Genomic DNA, 18636 nt, shown 5'->3' on the forward strand with positions numbered 1-18636 from the left:
GAGGCGGCGGCCGGGTGAAGGGGGAGGAGGCGGAGGAGGAGGAGGAGGAAGCGGGGCGGAGAAGGCGGAGGAGGAGGAGGAGAGCGGCGGCTGCGGCGAGAGCTCGGGCGGCCCCGCCGCCTCCTCGCGAGCGCCGCGCGCCCAGGCCCGGCTCGCATGCGAGTCACGTCCGCCCCCTCGCCGCGGCCGCCCCGAGACGCCGGCCCCGCCGAGTGATGAGAACAGACGTCAAACTGCCTTATGAATATTGATGCGGAGGCTAGGCTGCTTTCGTAGAGAAGCAGAAGGAAGCAAGATGGCTGCCCTTTAGGATTTGTTAGAAAGGAGACCCGACTGCCACTGCTGGATTGCTGCAAGGCTGAGGGACGAGAACGAGGTCAGAGCGCTTCTCTTGTGCCGCGAAACTCTCCCTTTCCTCTCCCCTGCGCTTTCTCTCGGGCTTGTGGGGACTGGGGAGCAAAGCCTGCAGTGTCACCCACAAATACCAAGAGGGAAGAGGGAAGCTTCACAAATTACTGGAGCCTCTTCAACATGGCTGACAAATATAGTTTTAATTCCCCCCCACCCCCCTTTAAACCTGTAGTTCTGTGTCCTCCTTTCTCTCCTGCTAGTGCTCGTGTCCTCCTCGCCCAGAAAACTTACCTTTGTGAGTCCGGCCGGCTGCTTTCCCGGCCTTTTATCCTCCGGAAAGTGATTTTTCTTTGCTTTCCTTTCTAAAATAGTTCAGCTGTGGGGGGCACGACCTTCCCCTTGAAGCTTCCCCACCCCCTCCCTTCGTGGAAGGCAGACGAACCTCGGGTTTATCCTCGCCCGCCCTGGGGAGAACACAGACGGAGTGGTCTTCGACCCTTTTCTCCGCTGGGGCTTTGGGTCTGGGTGTGCGTTTGCGTCCGCCCCTTTCTGCCCCGTGTCCCCCTTTTCGGGGGCTGCGCTCAGCGAGTGTCAGGCGAGTGGAACAGGAGTCCACTCAGTGGGGTTTTGTTTTTTCCTGAAGTCCGCGCGTTTTGTTAGCGGTGCCGAGCGAGAGAGGAAAGAATAGTTTCTCTGGTTCCCTCAATAAGACCCGAACCCACTTTTCTCGAGGTACATCAGCTCTGCGATGGGCTGTACCTTCCAGCCTGGGGAATGTGTGTGAGAGAATTTGTGGGCAAATCTGTGTCCTGGCTTTGTGCTTCTCCCGAATCAGCTTCGTCGGGTTCCCCGGTAAGTGACAGGCAGACACAAAGGCAGGCGCAGGCCGGGGGAGGGGGCGGGCGGGCAGGAGGCAGGGGGGGGGGAGTGTGGAGAGTTGGAAGACTGCAAGGTCAGGGGCGCCGAAAGAAATGAAACCCAATCCCAGTAAAGAAACAGAGACGTAGAGAGCAGATTTCTAACAGTCCCATCCAAATTTATCTTTCCTTCTTGGCTGCTCTCTTTTCTTTGGTCTTTTCTCTCTCTGCTTTTCTCTGTGTCTCTTTTCTCCTCATCCTCTTTCCTCTTCTACTTCTTCCTCTTCCCCTTTCTTCCCCTTCTTCCTCTTCCTTTTCTCCTCTTTCTCCTCTTCCTCCTTTTTACACACATGAATCTTGCTGAATCTCTTTCATTGGGGCTGCTCGTCTAGCGATATTAAGCTAAGTTTCTATGGAGACTTTTCTACCTATGGCAAATAAAGCGTGGGCTGGATAGACTGCTGAGAAGGTCGAATGTGAAATATAAGTGAAATTTACTGGCTGTTACCCTCATGATATACTTTTAATTGCATTGAGTGAGTTTTCTTCCTTCTTGTAGTGTTTAGGAATTGAAAAAGGATCATTTTCCAGTTGTTGAAAATTTAGTGAAGTATTTTTATATTTGTCTGTCTAGGGAGTAGGATATATCCCAAATTTAAAATCTCGAGTCACACACTGTGCTTTTCCCTCTCCAATCAGGGATAATAATGGCAAATACAAATCTAAAAGTATTCATCAACAAATGATCCAACATAAGAGGAAGAATATATCTTAGGAATAGTTGGAATGTACATAGAAAAGATAATTGGGTTGGATTGGGTTGGGTTGGGTTTGATTTAAGACTGTGGGTATTGTTGCCTGGCTAATGAAAATCATTATATTTGCATTTTAATGAAAAGTTGAAATACTGGAGGGGAGTTATATTCTTTTCTGTGTTTGCATGTGTGTTTTGTAATAGGTTTGAAGTAAAATATAAATTTCAACACAATAAATACTGATATTTTAAATGTTATCAAGCAGAGAAGTGTTAGTGAAAGACTGGAAAGTCAAACAAGTTTAGAGGGCATGGACATGATTAAAAGATGGACAGAGGGAAAAAGCACAGTAATGGACATTACTCCATAAATTGGATTTCCAAAACTATTTGTCCTCAATAGTTCACTTTGTAACTCCTTGTATTTTGATCTCTGGAAAAGCAGTTAAATTTACTTTAATCATTGATATCGGAGGCATGATTACAAGGGAGACATATTACTCATCTCTGTGGAATAGAAACAGCTCATTTGGTTAGTTCTTATTTGTCCTAAATAATAAAGAAAACACTTAGGAATTTAGCACAAATGCTTACTGTTTGTTGAGAAAACTGTGGTTAACTATTCCAGCAATTCAGAATTTAAAATAAATAATTTCTTTTGCTAACAGTGGTATATAACTACTTTTGGGGGACTTTTCAGATGTTGTATATACTGTCTTAAGGCTATTCAACTAATAATAGATATATCACATTGATAAATAAGGATATCTACATTGATTAATAATTTTCACTGTGACTATGAAAGCTTGTTCTTTCCCAGCATCCAATTTAGACTCTTTTCTGAAAATAGCTGCTAATTAATATTGTATGAGGGGCTTCAATGATTATAAGGAGGAGATGTGCATATTATTCACCAAAACAAGAAAATATTACTTTTTTCTTTAGTAGAAATTTTTTTTTTTTCTTTTTTTTTTTGCGATACGCGGGACTCTCACTGTTGCGGCCTCTCCCGTTGCGGAGCACAGACTCCGGACGCGCAGGCTCAGCGGCCATGGCTCACGGGCGCAGCCGCTCCGCGGCATGTGGGATCTTCCCGGACCAGGGCACGAATCTGTGTCCCCTGCATCGGCAGGCGGACTCTTAACCACTGCGCCACCAGGGAAGCCCTAGAAAAATTATTTTAATTAGCATGGGATACTTTACAATGAAAGACATAACCTCAACTTTTCATTTACCATATTTGTGAGAGTCAATACTACCTGGATTCTCCAAAAATTTCATTCATTCATGTATGTATGTATGTATGTATGTCTGCAATAGGTCTTGGTTGCTGCACGCGGGCTTTCTCTAGTTGCGGCAATTGGGGGCTACTCTTCCTTGTGGTGTGCACGCTTCTCAGTGCAGTGGTTTCTCTTGTTGCAGAGCACAGGCTCTAGGCGCACAGGCTTCAGTAGTTGTGGCACTCGGGCTTCAGTAGTTGTGGCTCGCAGGCTCTAGAGTGCAGGCTCAGTAGTTGTGGCGCATGGGCTTAGTTGCTCCGCGGCATATGGGATCTTCCTGGACCAGGGCTCAAAACCGTGTCCACTGCATTGGCAGGCGAATTCTTAACCACTGTGCCACCAGGGAAGCCCTCCTTATTTTTTATAAATTTATTCATTTATTTATTTATTTTTGGCTGCGTTGGGTCTTTGTTGCTAAACGCAGGCTCTTCTCTAGTTGTGGTGAGCGGGGGCTACTCTTCGTTGTGGTGCGCAGGCTTCTCATTGCGGTGGCTTCCCTTGTTGTGGAACACGGGCTCTAGGCGCGCGGGCTTCAGTAGCTGTGGCATGCAGGCTCAGTAGCTGTGGTTCGTGGGCTGTAGAGCACAGGCTCAGTAGCTGTGGCGCACGAGCTTAGTTGCTCCACGGCTTGTGGGATCTTCCCAAACCAGGACTCGAACCTGTGTCCCCTGTGCTGGCAGACGGAATCTTAATCACTGCGCCACCAGGGAAGTCCCCTGCTTATTTTTTAAATTGAACTAATGGTTAATGAGAAATTAACTTGGAATGAGGGAAGTCTCTTGCCTTGTTTAAATTCACACATTTACCAAACTCTTCTTATGGCTCTAATTAGATCTGGTATTGTGTTGGTCCATGCCAGGAGCCAGAGGGATTAATAGGATTCTGATTCAGTGGTGCATGGACCTAGATATTGGCAGGTCAACATCACTTCCAGAACAAGTGAAATGCACCTGCCTGGGAGTTGTTATGACAGACTTCCAAAGTTCTGTTTGGGCACTAGACTTGTATTAGGTAACAAAGAGTGGAGTTAATGTTTTGGTTTTGCTTGTTGCAGTTAGAATTTCTCTATCAACTTCTCCAAGACTCCACCCATACACAGTGTTGTAAGCCAAATGGCACTACTGAAATGTATTGGGTTGGCCAAAAAGTTCGTTTGGGTTTTTTTAAGATGTTACTGAAAAACCTGAATGAATTTTTTGGCCAGCCCAATCTTTCCTTGTTTATCTCATTAAGAAGTTCTTCTTATGATTCACAGGCACACCTGGCAGAAACTTTATTTTTCATACTGCACCAAATCCAAGTTAGTAAATTCATATGAATTCTTAAGAAATAAGTTTGAAATAAAATGTTCTCAAAAGCTATGGATGTTTGACATTTTAGAATGTTTAATACTTAGAAAATGTTAAATCTGCTTTTTTTAATGCCCTAATTGCCTCTACAAGTTTAATTGTTGTCTTTGTTGTTGATGTTATCATTGCTTAATAGACTTTAATAGTCTTAGCAATCTTCAATTACTAGAGGGAGTCTTCTTTGTTTTGTAAACAACCATGTAGACTGTTTTACTCTAATTGTTTCCTGCAGGTTAGAACTTTGGACCAGCTAGCTGTCAGTTTTGGTTCATCAAAATAACATTTTCTCAACTATTATGCCATCATTGCACAGTAGTTCTTAAGAGTAGTAATGGCACCAAATCCAGTAGCAGGAAAATATCTCTCAAGCCAGCTTTACAGTTGGAGCCTTAACTGTGGGAGAGTCAGGTTGCCAAGTAGAGTTGGTGGTTATCTTGGAAACTGTGCTGAAGAACACAACCACAAATGATTTTGCCAAATATACGGTATTTACTTGGTCTAGATCTCCAATTTCTATTTTGACTCACTGCCAAAACTTTGTAAATACTGTGCCATTATTTAAGGAGGTTATATAGTTCATCTGTTGGTTTGGTGTATAGTGGGAGAGAAGAGTTCCTGGAGGGAAGAGTGCAAAGCAAGACACCTTGAATCATTGTGACTGCAAGCCAAAAAGGATTGTATGTATCTGCGTATTTCCAGCATTATTCTTATTCTAGGTTGTACATTGCAGAAAATACCTAAGATAGATATAAAATCTTTTCTCAATAAAATGGATTTTGGTTGCCCATTCCAAAATAGTAAATTCTATCAGCTTCCATTTATGCTTTCTCCACTTGTCATGAAATGCAGTTAAATGTGCCAGGCTTCAAGAAGTATAAATTGATGGTAGGTGGATTTTTAATATTTTGTGTAAAATTAAATTCAGTGATAATGTCAACCTACCTGCAGTTTTAAGAATTTTGAGATCGATATCTTATACTCACTAAGGGCTGTTCCTCAAACTGACTTGAAATCAAGCTCCACATAATCTGAGGATTACATAAAAAGATGAATGAATTGGAACGAAGCATTTTTGGAGGACAATTTAGGACATAAAATTAACTGGTTGCTTCACTAAAAATACTGTAAATTTTTTTTTGAAGTTAGATTTATGTCTGTTGGAAGGGAGGCACTGATTTCTATGTCTTTTTATTCTGTAGTAGAATCCAGTGGTATACTACTAAATCAAGATTTAATGAGTTGGGGGTCGAGGGTAGGGGGTGAAGGAGGTCAAAGGGTACCAATTTCCAGTTATAAAATGAATAAGTTCTGGGTTGTAACGCATAGTATGGTGACTGTAGTTAGCATTACTGTATTGTATACCTGAAAGTTGCTAAGAGAGTATATCTTAAAAGTTTTCATCACACACACAAAAAATCATAACGATATGAAGTCATGGGTGTGCTAAGTAACCTTATTGTGGTAATCATTTCCCAACATATACCTATTACAAATCATTGCATTGTATACTTTAAATTTACATGATGTTATATGTCAGTTACTCTCAATAAAAGCTGAGGGGAAAAAAGGTTTAATAAATGATGTAGAAGTAGCAAAAAAATGTCATTTAATTAGAAAATGTGTAATCTATTCTAAGTGCATAAGAAAAATAATGTAAAAGGCGTTGGTGTTGCTGATGATGGTAGTAAAGATGGTGCTTTCTCCTTAAATGTAACTTCTACAGGTTATGGCAGTTGTCCTATAAAAGCCAGTCATTATAAGCATACAGTTGATTGATGTTTAGTAAATTTATACTGGGATCGCATATTTTTATTTTTTAAAAAAATAATTTATTTATTTTTGGCTGTGTTGGGTCTTCGTTGCTGTGTGTGGGCTTTCTCTGGTTGCGGCGAGCGGGGTCTGCTCTTCGTTGCAGTGCTCAGGCTTCTCATTGCCGTGGCTTCTCTTGTTGCGGAGCACGGGCTCTAGGCGCGCGGGCTTCAGTAGTGTGGCTCACAGGCTCTACAGTGCAGGCTCAGTAGTTGTGGCGCATGGGCTTAGTTGCTTCACGGCACGTGGGATCTTCCCAGACCAGGGCTCCAACCCGTGTCCCCTGCATTGGCAGGCGGATTCTTAACCACTGCGCCACCAGGGAAGTCCAAGGGATCACATCTTTTTTTTTTTTTTCCCGGTACGCGGGCCTCTCACTGTTGTGGCCTCTCCCGTTGCGGAGCACAGGCTTCGGGCGCGCAGGCTCAGTGGCCATGGCTCACGGGCCTAGCCGCTCCGCGGCATGTGGGATCTTCCCATACCAGGGCACGAACCCGTGTCCCCTGCATCAGCAGGCGGACTCTCAACCACTGTGCCACCAGGGAAGCCCGGGATCACATATCTTTGATTGAAATTTTTATTGAGCTAATTGTAGATTCATATGCAGTTGTATGAAATAATAATAATTGAACATGAACATTCTGCCCAATTTTCCCCAGTGGTAACATTTTGCAAGACTATAGTATAATATCACAGTCAGGAGACTGACATTGATACAGTCTACCAATCTTACTCAGATTTCCCATTTGACTTGTATACTTGTGTATGTATATATTTAGTTCTGTACCATTTTATCACATGATCAGATAATTTTAAACCTTTTCCCCCAAAACAAAAAAGTTTAACACAGTTCTGTTTCATCAATCATGTGATTGTACTACCATGTCTTATCAAAATGTGCATCAGAATATAGGTTTTTGTTTACTCAAAAGGTGTTTTTTTTGCTTAAAATACTTTTGCATTAAAAATATTTTAAGTTGTTTTAATGTTTTATGACACTGCAAGTTATATCATTTAATTCTCATCCCAACTCTAGAGGTAGGTGGTGGTGTTATCCCTATCTCTGGAGAAGAAACTAATACACAGTGAGATTAAATAACTTGCCTAAGTTCCTACAGCCAGTACGTGGCTTAGCTAGGCTATGAATTTAGCCAGTCTCTAGAGCCAGTCTTTTGACCATTATGCTCTACCGCCTCATTGCCACTAATGATGAAAATGTAGCTATAATGTGGGCTATATAGGGAAAGTCATAAAAGGAGACTTAAAGTGCATGCACCTGTCTACACAAAAACTTGTACCTGAATATACATAGCAGCATTATTAACAATATACACGTAAAATAGGGTTAAGAAAAGAAACTGGTCTGCAGCCTCTTTGTGATGCCAAGACAAAGTGGGAAAGAGTTAGGATCAGAATGTTGATGGCTCTCTATGTTTCGCCACATATAGCCACAGTCTTTACAAACACCAACAAAATTTTACAGACTGTTAATGGTAAATAGCCACAGTCTTTACTAACACCAACAGAATTTTACAGACTGTTAATGGTAAAATGAGTGCAGATTTTTAGGTCTAGACCCTATGAAATTAGGACATAATTTTGAACACACACAGTGAATTACTTGGGGTTGGTGTTATTTGAATTTCTAACTTTATGTAATTCTAGATACCAAACATTCTTCTTGTTAAGCAATACTCCTTTCCCTTTTATTCTGATTAGAATGCTGCCCATTGGATCCCATAGCTTGGTGCCATGACTGATAACAGTGTGGGGGAAAGCCAATGATCTTGAAGCATTTAGCTTTAATAATGTACACATGTTATTGTACTCAATGGGGACATGTCTTGGCTTTATGTAATTGCTGTAATCATTACTTTTTCAAGGAACAGCTGTAGAAATGACCCAGATATACCTTTTAAGAGTATGATTATAGCACTTACTTGTATGTTTGTTGTGTATTTGTGACAGGCCCAAGTTAGACGCTCATGTTAGAACCTTGGACCCATCAGGAAGTTGATGTAGTGATTATTATGGAAAGCAATAAGGTAGAATATAGGCCTGGTCTTCCTTATGGGAGAAATGAGTAGTTTATTTGCTTTTGCCATCTCTTGTTTCTTGCAACACTTTTTGAACCAACTCAGCTGATAGTAGATTTTCGTACTAGTATCTCTATAATATTCAGAAAGCTGCTCACTGAATTTGAGTGTAGTACTCCATCTTTGCTTTATTTAATGTGGTTCCAAAAATTGTAAACCTTTTCAAATTAGGGATATTTTGATTTTTTAAAAAATATTTTTAGCTTACCTTTTAATAAATAATTATTATTGAAAGATACACTGTATTCAAAACAGTGGGCTGTGGATTTTTGCTGATGGACTTCTCTCTTCAGAGAGAGCAGACTTGCCCATGTCAGGCATAGACAGTAGGTCTCCCATGAACATATGCCATACATAGTATTGATGTTTTTCATTTGCTACTTTTGCTATTTTGAGATTTGTCACAATTTTGTGGATGTCACAAAGTAATGATAATTTTAATTACTATTGTCATGCTTTATTAGCCATTACTAAAACCTGCCTTACCAAGTCATGTCTTTTTCTTGATAGAGTATTAAATCTGGTTTCTATGTTCAGATTATACTTCAATGGAAACTATTCACCCAACTCTCAAGGTGGGTTTTTATTATATATTTCTCCTCAAATTGATTTTTTTTTTTTTTTGTCTTGCAGTGTAAAAGGAAAAAAGGCTTAAATAATGATAGTGAAGCCCAGAGGATATAGCACGGTCTATCTCTGAGTTATTTCTCCTGTTTTTCTTTCCTGCCTGCATTGAGAAACAAGGACACCCATTAAAAAATACCTTAATTATTAGTTGTGCTGATTCTAAAGTAAAGTATCAGAATCTAAAAATAATACAATGATACTATACCCAGATTCCATCTGTAACCTACTGTCTTGTTCCTGTTAATTTATTTTTTAATCTGTTTGTTCTTTCAGTACTTTTTCCATTTTTGTTTGAAGTTACAGAATTTTCACATTTGCCATTGGCTCTAAAGTTCTGTCAGCTCTTTTATAACCTTTCATGATTTTTGCATTAAAAGGAGTACTTTTGGACACCCACTAATTAGTTTGGATGATTATTAGCTTTTTGTTTGTCTTACTGCATACATCGTAACAGAACAAGAAATCATTTGTGCAAATAAAGTGTCTGATAGTTCATAAAATTGGAGTGAGCATCTCAAAAAGTAAATTCAGTTATTAAAACATTAATTCACTTTATATTCATATTTTCATGTATCAAACATAATTGATAAGAGGAAAAATTACCATAAATGGATACTTTTCAAACATGAAGGAAGAACATACAGTGATGTATGTCAATTATTTCTCAATAAAACTGGAAAAATATTTTTTAAATGAGGGAAGAACAAATCTTCCAATCTAAAAATACTCAACACATACATTATTTGTTTTTGTAAAAAGAGAAGCAGATACATTTCAGCAAGAAAGCACATATTTTAAACTTTTCATTCTAGATTTCATCTATCCTTATTCCAATCCAATCACCTAAATGGTTTTTAATTTTGGAATTGTCTACCACATAATAGCTTGGAGAAAAACATTGGCAGAAAATGAAGCTAGTAGACATTTTGCTAATAACTTACCTTTTTAAATGACTATGAATTATGTGTGTCTACTGGAAATCAAAATTAGAAAGGACATTTGGTTAACTTTGGGAACTAAATTTTCAATATTTTGAAACTTAACCTGTTTACTCTTAAATGTGATACTTTTCAAGTAGGACATTTTATAGACAGCAGCTTATATTTAATATGTAATTTAAAAACATTTTGTATCAAGTATATAAAAGATACAGAACATGGCATTTTAAAATGACTAAAAAAATGCTTGAGATTTTTTTTTGAAGGCAGTGTATTTTTAAAAACAGTTTAATTTACTACTGACAGTTTGCATCAGTTTTTTTACATTGTTATAACTTGTGCTTTAAGTAATCCTGAAGATTATGGGCAACTTTTCATATTTAGGGATAAAAAACTTAGTTGTTGACATTGTCAGTTTTCTCTAATATTGGTAAGAATTTAGCCTCCTTAAGGAATGGAGTTTGTTTTCTGTTCACAGAGCCATGATAAAAGGTACTAAATTGTGTTTCTGTTCACCCAAACAAAGCTATTGGATACTTTCCTCTGAAAGGGTCATATTGTAATTTTATTTGGATGGAGATTTGTTACTTTGCAAACTATTTGCCTGGTTAGTGTCCTTCTAGTGGTTGTAATACTATCTCTCATAATAAGAAAAACAAGAAGTCTGATGAGAGGAGGTAGAAAGTGCATTCAGAATGCATTGTTGAGATTACAAAACTTACCCTAAATTTAATTAGACAGGCAGTTAATTTTGATCATGTCCTCATGTCAGGAGTTACATAAGAAGAAAAGTGATGGAGATTGGTCATTTCCTCCAGTTCTTCTTCCCACTTTTTTTTTTTGTGGGAGATGGAGGGAGAGAAAAAAATCTCCCCTGGAAATAATTCCTTGACACCCACATGCTCTTTTTTTAGGGCAAAAGAAATAGGAGGTTTCTCTTCGGAACTTGTTGACACTTCACACAGTCACGTCAACATTTGACACGTGGGTTCCATGCGCATGGCAGCGCTATTTACAAACACCATCCAGGGATTCCAGAGCCTCTTATGTAACAGCTGAGAGTACAGGCTTTGTGTGTCCCTGGGCGCAGAGGAATCAAACAGTTTAATTCATAGTCAGAGAGCCCTTGTCTGGCTCTGATGGGGTCATGAATCAAGGATCAAGGTGTCTAGGTCAGGATCCACCCAATATGCAGTTTTCCTACCAAAGCCTCAAAGGCTGTGCCTTAATATAGAATTACTCTTCTTTTTTTTCCTCCTGCAACAAACAGAACCAGTTATGACAAGCTTTTTTTGTGATTTTTGCAAAATGTGGGCAAATTGTGCCTTGGTTTTCGTTGTAATTTACAGTGCCACTTGTGACTGAAGTGCACATGCCTGCCACCCAGTCTCACAAATGCTTTTTTTTTTAAGTTTATTTTCTCATGTGTAAGCACCTTCAGATGCAAGAGAATTCATAAACTGACTTGCCCAACTAGACACTCTGACCACGGAATACTCAAGAAAATGATTGTTTGATCATCCTCCATATCCAGTCCCGCATTACCCATCCCCATCCCTTCTCAGCTCCCTTTTCAACGCCTCATCACCACACCTCCCTCAGCCCTTCTCCATTTTAAATTACATATCAAGACATGGTGTTTAAAAAACAAATTAGATTTCTATACTTAGGGAATTGTTCTTCCTTTTCCATATTGATTTTAAGAATTTTTCATATATATTTATCAATTTTTAAAAAAGTCTCAAGTTAATAAATTAAAGCACCAAGAATTTATGTCTACTCCTATGTATCTGGTATATGTTTCCTGATGTTTTTTTTCATTGTAAATTGCAAATTGACTGGTTGGAATATTTAAAATATGAGTAAATTTTGAGTTATTTTTGTATTGCATCTTAGGATCATTTTAGATGGATGTCATCATTGATTATCCAAAAATAGAAACCTTCTAGCCTAACAGAGAATTGAAATTAAATCAGAAAATGAACTTGTAGTTACTTTAAAAGTTGGGCTCTTTGAACTCTCCTTTCATAGAATATATTTTTTTCTAATTACACTATCTTTCTAAAAAGAGGAAAGATCAGAATCTTTGAAATGTGGTACTGTAAAAGGAAGGAATTTGCTTAACTTTTAAAAATAAAGGATTTTTTTTTTTCTCCAAGAGATAAACGAAGTACCAAGTAATGTTTGGTATAAGAGAAGTTTAGATCTGGAATAATTTAGAGGTTATCTCTCCAAATCTATTATTTACATAGGAGATTTAGAAATTTAAGTTTCAGATGTTTAACATCTGTATCTGCTCACTTTTAGAAGAAATTTTCAAAAGAGTGACTCATTTAACCAACACAATGAAATCTGAGGATAGACATTTTTCATCTTTCCTTACTGAGTACAGGTTCCTTCTGGATTTGAAAAGATATAACCTATAACCACTAAATACATTATAAGTTATTGTACTTTTCTAATACGTTGAATTAAGATGCGGTGAATTTAGATTATAGGCATTAAAAATTGTTTTATTTGCATGCTTTTCATTGTTTTGGCCTGAAGATGGTGTATTTATCTTAATTACCCTTGGCCCAAACAGTGAAAGTTTGTGTGAAATTACTTATGAATATACTTTCTTACTAAGAGCAGTACCATGTCTGAACACTCTTGAGCTTTCACAAGGGTGATCTTACCCTGTATTAGAACATTAATATTTTCCCCTCTTCTTATGCCTTTATTGGACAGTAAATTATATATGGTTATAAGCTGAAAGTGCTCAGAATTTGATAAAGACTGTAAATTAATGCACTTTTGCTAAGAAAGGGATTAAGTATAACTTTATTTGCCTGTATTTTTGTTTCACCTGAAGTGGCAAGCATTCAATAAACACTGATTTGTTCAAAAGATGGGCTTCCTTCATAAAGATGAGACTGACTGATAATTGTCTCTGTATTGTAAAATACCAAAATGGTAGATTGAATGTGAAAGATATGTATCAAGATGCAATGTGGGGGGTTTAGGTTGTTTTTTCTTTCCAGCTACTATTGAGAGCATGTGTGTGTGCCCTCACTCAAAAAGTTTTGGACTTTTGATATATGAGTTAAGTCCTCATTGCTGGAAATGGTTAATTAAACAAACCATAATTCAACCCTCTGTCTATGAATATAAAATTTAAAAATACTGATGCCATGCATTTTTCCAAATATCATGAAGGTGCACAAAATCCCCAGGGTCTTTTATGTAAACTGTTTTTATATGGTCCCTTTAGAAGACTGTTGAGTCGCATAGGGCTCACACATAAAAACAAACAGCTAACAAACAGCTGGTTTGGTGATGTTAAGATTGGCGTCAGGGTGTCCCCTCTTGCGTAGGAGTCCTAGGTCATCCTGACGCCTTCCCATGTGGTCAAGCACACATGGCTTTAATGTTTACACACACAGTTCCAGAATTCTGAACACCAATGATGTAACAGTGGGGGGAAGGGGTGGTCTGTATCTTACAAACTGTTTGATGACCTAGGTCATGAATACTGATAGAGAATAAGAAAGCCCTGATTGTAGTAAAACTTGCCTGGAGGGGAAATAGAGTAGATACTTAAAGCAGGCTTTGCCTCCAGCCCCCAAATTGTTTATTTTAAACTATCATTACCACCCAAAGGGAGTTTTCTACTTTGAGCTTAAAATAGTAGCTTTTAACTCGGACAAATGAGTAAGTGCTTTAGTAACTAAGGACTGGAGGTGACAAAGCTCTTAAGAGTGTCACTCTCTTTGGTAACCAAGCTGATTCAGACTCTTTTGGAAGCTTTTATGGCAACTCAACCAGCTCTACTACTATTACTACATACCTGCATGGGAACAGACAATTGGAGCTAGAGCTGCCATTTTCTCTGGTTTTAAAATTGTTTCTCACCCATTATTTCTGTTTTATTTGTGAAAATATGCCAATCCTACCACATATAAAAATGCTTTTCAAAATCACTGAATATGTTTATATAGAATGACTTTGTTTAAGAGCTTTATATCTACAACAATACAGGGGAAAACCCCCTTCTTATCTGGTAGAATCATAATAAAGGGGGGGGGGAAATGTGAGCGGTAATTTTGGAAAATATGTAATAATGGTAAGGTGGTGGTATCCATACAACTAAATACCAAGCTAGTGTATTTAAACGTGGAAAAGTGCCTAAAAGGGTGAGGGGAAAACATGTTATAAATAAGGAGAATATAGAGTTTTCAGTGAATAAGTGCTCTATTACAAACTATGAACATTTATAAGATTTGTTTCAAACTCTTTCCTACTTGTAACGAATTATCCAGGACTTTTTAAAATCCATCTCTCTTTGAACTTTTAACAGATTTTTCTGGACTGTGGGTTAGAGATTCTGTGTGCATGTATGTGTGTTTTTGAATATGTTTTTATATTTTAGATCTAGCTATGTAAACTAGAGACATCTCCAGCTACTTGTAAGATATTGCCACCTGGATTTCCACCACCTTTGCTTCCTCATTTCAATAAAGCATTTGTCAGATTTGCAAAAATGTAGTTCATTTTCAAACAGAATCATAGACTGTTATTGGCAAAAAACAAAAACTTTAGAGACTCTCTGTTGCATTAACAAATAAGAAAAAAATGGAGGCATGGGAAGGTAAAGTCCGTTGCCTCAAATTGAGTAACAGGATATTTATCATTCTAATAATAGCCAATATTGACTAATTATTCACATTGTGTCTAGCACCATACTAGGCATCTCTAGAGATTATCTTATTCAATTCTCACATCACCTCTAATTTTTTAAATATTTATTTATTTATTTATTTTGGCTGCGGCGGGTCCCAGTTGCGGCATGCGAGATCTTCCGTTGCAGAACACAGACTTCTTGGTTGCGTCATTTGAACTCTTAGTTGCGGCATGCATGCGGGATCTAGTTCCCCGACCAGGGATTGAACCCAGGCTCCCTGCATTGGGAGCTCAGAATCTGACCCACTGGACCACCAGGGAAATCGCCCCATCACCTCTATGTTTGTTGGCGCTGTTATTATCCCCATTTTACTAAGGAAGAAACCAGGACATAGGATTAAATAATTTCCCTATACATTTTGAATTAGTTTTTTAAATGTGTCCTTAGCTACACTGTTCTTTTTTTTAATATTTATTTATTTTTGGCTGATTCTGGTCTTAGTTGTGGCATGTGGGATCTTTCGTTGCAGCGTGGGCTCTCTGGTTGTGGCTTGTGGGCTCTCTAGTTGTGGTGCTTGGGTTTAGTAGTTGTGGTGCAGGCATAGTTGCCCTGCAGCATGTGGGATCTTAGTTCCCTCCAGGATCGAACTGGCATCCCCTGCATTGGAAGGCAGATTGGAAGGCAGATTGTTAACCACTTGACCACCAGGGAAGTCCCTATACATCTCCCCATTTGCAAATTTATCACTAAACCCTATAGAATTTTTTACTGTGGCCATTTGTCTTGCCCCTTTCCATTTCTGTTTCCCTCACCCTATTTTTTTTTTTTCACTCTGTTCCCTTGTGACTAATTTCTTCCTCCTTGGTGTTCTTGCCTGTATGAGCTTTCTCTCACACCCTCTTCCAGCTTTTTCTGCTTTTCCCATATTGTTTTCCCTGGAATCTACATTGCCTCATTATTTCTAATGAATCAATCAACTCTAAACAGCTGGATGCCATCAAACAATCTGGTTTTTGGAGTTAGGAAGATCTAGTTTTGAATCCTGACTTGCCTTCTTATAAACTGTGTATGTTCTTACTCAAAACAGCAGCTTTAGCCTCTCTGAATCAGCTTCCCAATCTGTAAAATGGGAAAAGCAAAAATTCTTATCTCACAATATATATCACAATGATTTTTCAAATTCCTTAATTATACCACTTAGTGAATGAAATATACCTTCTTCTTAAAGTCATTCTTCTCTATGCTGTCTGATTATTCTATTCTGATTTAGTTTCTGTTCATTGTTCTCCTGGTTAGGTCCTCTATTGCCTTAGTCCCATGTCTTTGTCGGTATTTGATTCTTTTTTTTTCTTTTCTTTTCACTGATGTACATCCCCCAATTTTTTTCCCAGAAATGGTGTGTAGGAGGAAAACTGAGTCCTTGCATGTCCAAAATGCCTTGAATTTTTCCTCAGAGCTAATTGATAAAATAAAGATAAGATTCCAGGTTCAAAGTAATTTTTCCTCAGAACTTGGGAGACATTGGTGCATTGCTGTCTTTCATCCATTGTTGGTTATAAGATATCTGAAATAAATGTGATCCTTCTTTCTTAGATAACTTTTTAAAAAATTTAAGTGCTTATTTTGATCTTTATCTTTTCAGCTCTGAAATCCCACCAGAAAAGTAAAGGATCACAGGAATATCTAAATCCTAATATATCTAGGAATGACTCTTTTAAAATTTATCCTTTTCAGCACTAAATGATCCTGTACAATCTGGGAAAAAACTCCCTTTGTTTAGCTTTAGGAACTTTTCTTCTATTATACCTCTGATTATTTCTTCCTCTCTCTTTCTTTCTTCTCTATCTTTATGGAACTCACACAAATTGTACATTGGACCTCCTCAATTTATTTTTCTTGTTTATTGTCTTTCTTTTCATATTTTCTACTTGTTTTCTCTGTATATTTTATTTTCCCAACTCTTTTGAGTTTTTTAATGTTAATTGAATTTTAATTTCCAAAAGGTCTTATACCCTCTGATTGATTCTTTTTAATGGCAGTCTCTTTGTGGCTCAAATTCTATGGAATGAGTTAAATTTTGTACAAAAATTACAGAAATAAAGAATTACATTCTATTCTATCTCTATGAAACAGTGCAACCAACTTTTAAAAATGTATGTGTATACACTATATATTATATATACATAGATAATATATACATATATTTATAGTTTTACTGGTACTTTATTTATACTCCTTTTAAAAATAGTAGTAGTGCTAGAGTCCATTACTGACTAATTTTCAAAACTTGGTGTGTGTGGTTTCGTAGTAAGCCCTCAGTATCCCCCTCTTGCTTCAGTATTATAATCCCCAGGCATAGTGAGTGATTGTGCTTATTATTCCTAGCAGTAGAGATTCATCCAGTGCAGATCTAAGGTGTGACTGAATAATTTCTGGGCCCTTGAAGATACTTTGCTCATCTTCAAATCTTTTCCCTATTTTGCTGCTCAGTAACAGGTAAGTAAGAAAAGGAGGTGAAACAAATTTCACTATTTTGCACTGTTTAGTAATCTTTTAAAATAAGTGCAATATCCATAAGGGCATAATCTTTTCCTAAGAGCCCCACTTCCCTAACTTTAGCGAAAGAAGAGACAGGTAAAAATATTCAATCCCTCAACAAAGTCTGTTGACTCTAGCTTTGATATATATCCAGAATCTGACCATTTCCCATCATTTCACCATCTCCACACTCTTCCAAGCCACTATCATGTCTAACTTTGAACATTGCAGTGTCATCCTAATGGGTCTCCCTGCTTCTGCCTTTGCCCTCCCTTCCTTACCTCACCGAGGTCTTCTACCCAAACCCAGAAATTCAAGTGATCATTTAAAAATTAAGTCACTTAAAAAGTTAAGTCAGATCATGCCTCCTCTGCTTAAAGCCATCGATGAATCCCCATTTAACTCAATAATAAAAGGCAAAGTTCTTTTTGTGGCCTACAAGGTCTCAGGCCAATGTTTACATTTCTGATTCCATTTCTTGCCAGTTCTCTTCCCTCACTCCAATCTCCATGGCTTTCTTGCTGTCCAGACAACAAGATGAGCGTCCTCTTTCCTCCAGGTTTTTGCACTTGCTGTTTTCTCTTCCGGGAAAAGCCTTTGTTTAGATATCCAATGTGTTGCTTCTTCCCTTCCTTCTAATCTCTCTTTGAGTGTTAGTTTTTCAGAAATAAAATCCATAGCCATTTAACAGAACTTCCACACTTTACCTTGCCTCATTTTCTTTGATTAGGTTTATCATCACTTACTAGAGTATTTGTTGCTGCTTTTTTTAAAAAAAACAATTTGTGGGAATTCCCTGGTGGTCCAGTGGTTAGGACTCTGAGCTTCCACTGCAGGGGGCACAGGTTCCATCCCTGGTCCAGGAACTAAGGTCCCACATACTGTGAGGCATGGCCCCCCCAAAAAAAATTATTTTCTGTTCACTCCAGTAGATGTGAGTTCTGAGAACAAAGGCATTGTTTGGGTCACATATAACCTCAGCACCTAGAACAGTGGCTGGCACATGGTAGGCATTGAATAAATATTTGGTGAATGTATGAGTGAATGAAATGGTGAAAATAAAGGGGGGGCCATGATATAATTTTATATTTTACTACTTTTCCCTTTAAGGCTACCAGTGTTGTGTTTTTCTCCCCATCAGAAATTAAAGATAGATAAAAGTATATATTTAGCACATATAGGTGAAATTAGGCTTTTGTATCCACACAGCATAGCTGAGACAATCTCCCAGGAGTTTCTAGGACCAAGGAAACATTTGGAGCTAAAATATCATGCATATCAGCAACTGTACTCTTTTCTGATGTTATTATAATTGGATAGTATTTAAGTTACATTAGGTGTTTAAAAGGCTACTTTAAATTATAAACATGAGTT

At 38.2% G+C, this 18636-nt stretch overlaps 1 protein-coding gene across 1 annotated transcript in view; it reads left to right on the forward strand.

Moving 5' to 3' along the window:
• Window positions 1-274: 274 nt before the first annotated feature.
• TET2 (tet methylcytosine dioxygenase 2) overlaps window positions 275-18636 on the forward strand; it is a 130451-nt gene continuing 112089 nt past the window's right edge. Inside the window, exon 1 of the mRNA XM_065877726.1 lies at window positions 275-376. The gene's annotated coding sequence lies outside the window, so the exon portion shown is untranslated. The remainder of the gene's footprint in view (window positions 377-18636) is intronic.

Source organism: Phocoena phocoena, chromosome 5, assembly GCF_963924675.1.
Source record: "Phocoena phocoena chromosome 5, mPhoPho1.1, whole genome shotgun sequence".
NCBI lineage: Eukaryota > Metazoa > Chordata > Mammalia > Artiodactyla > Phocoenidae > Phocoena > Phocoena phocoena.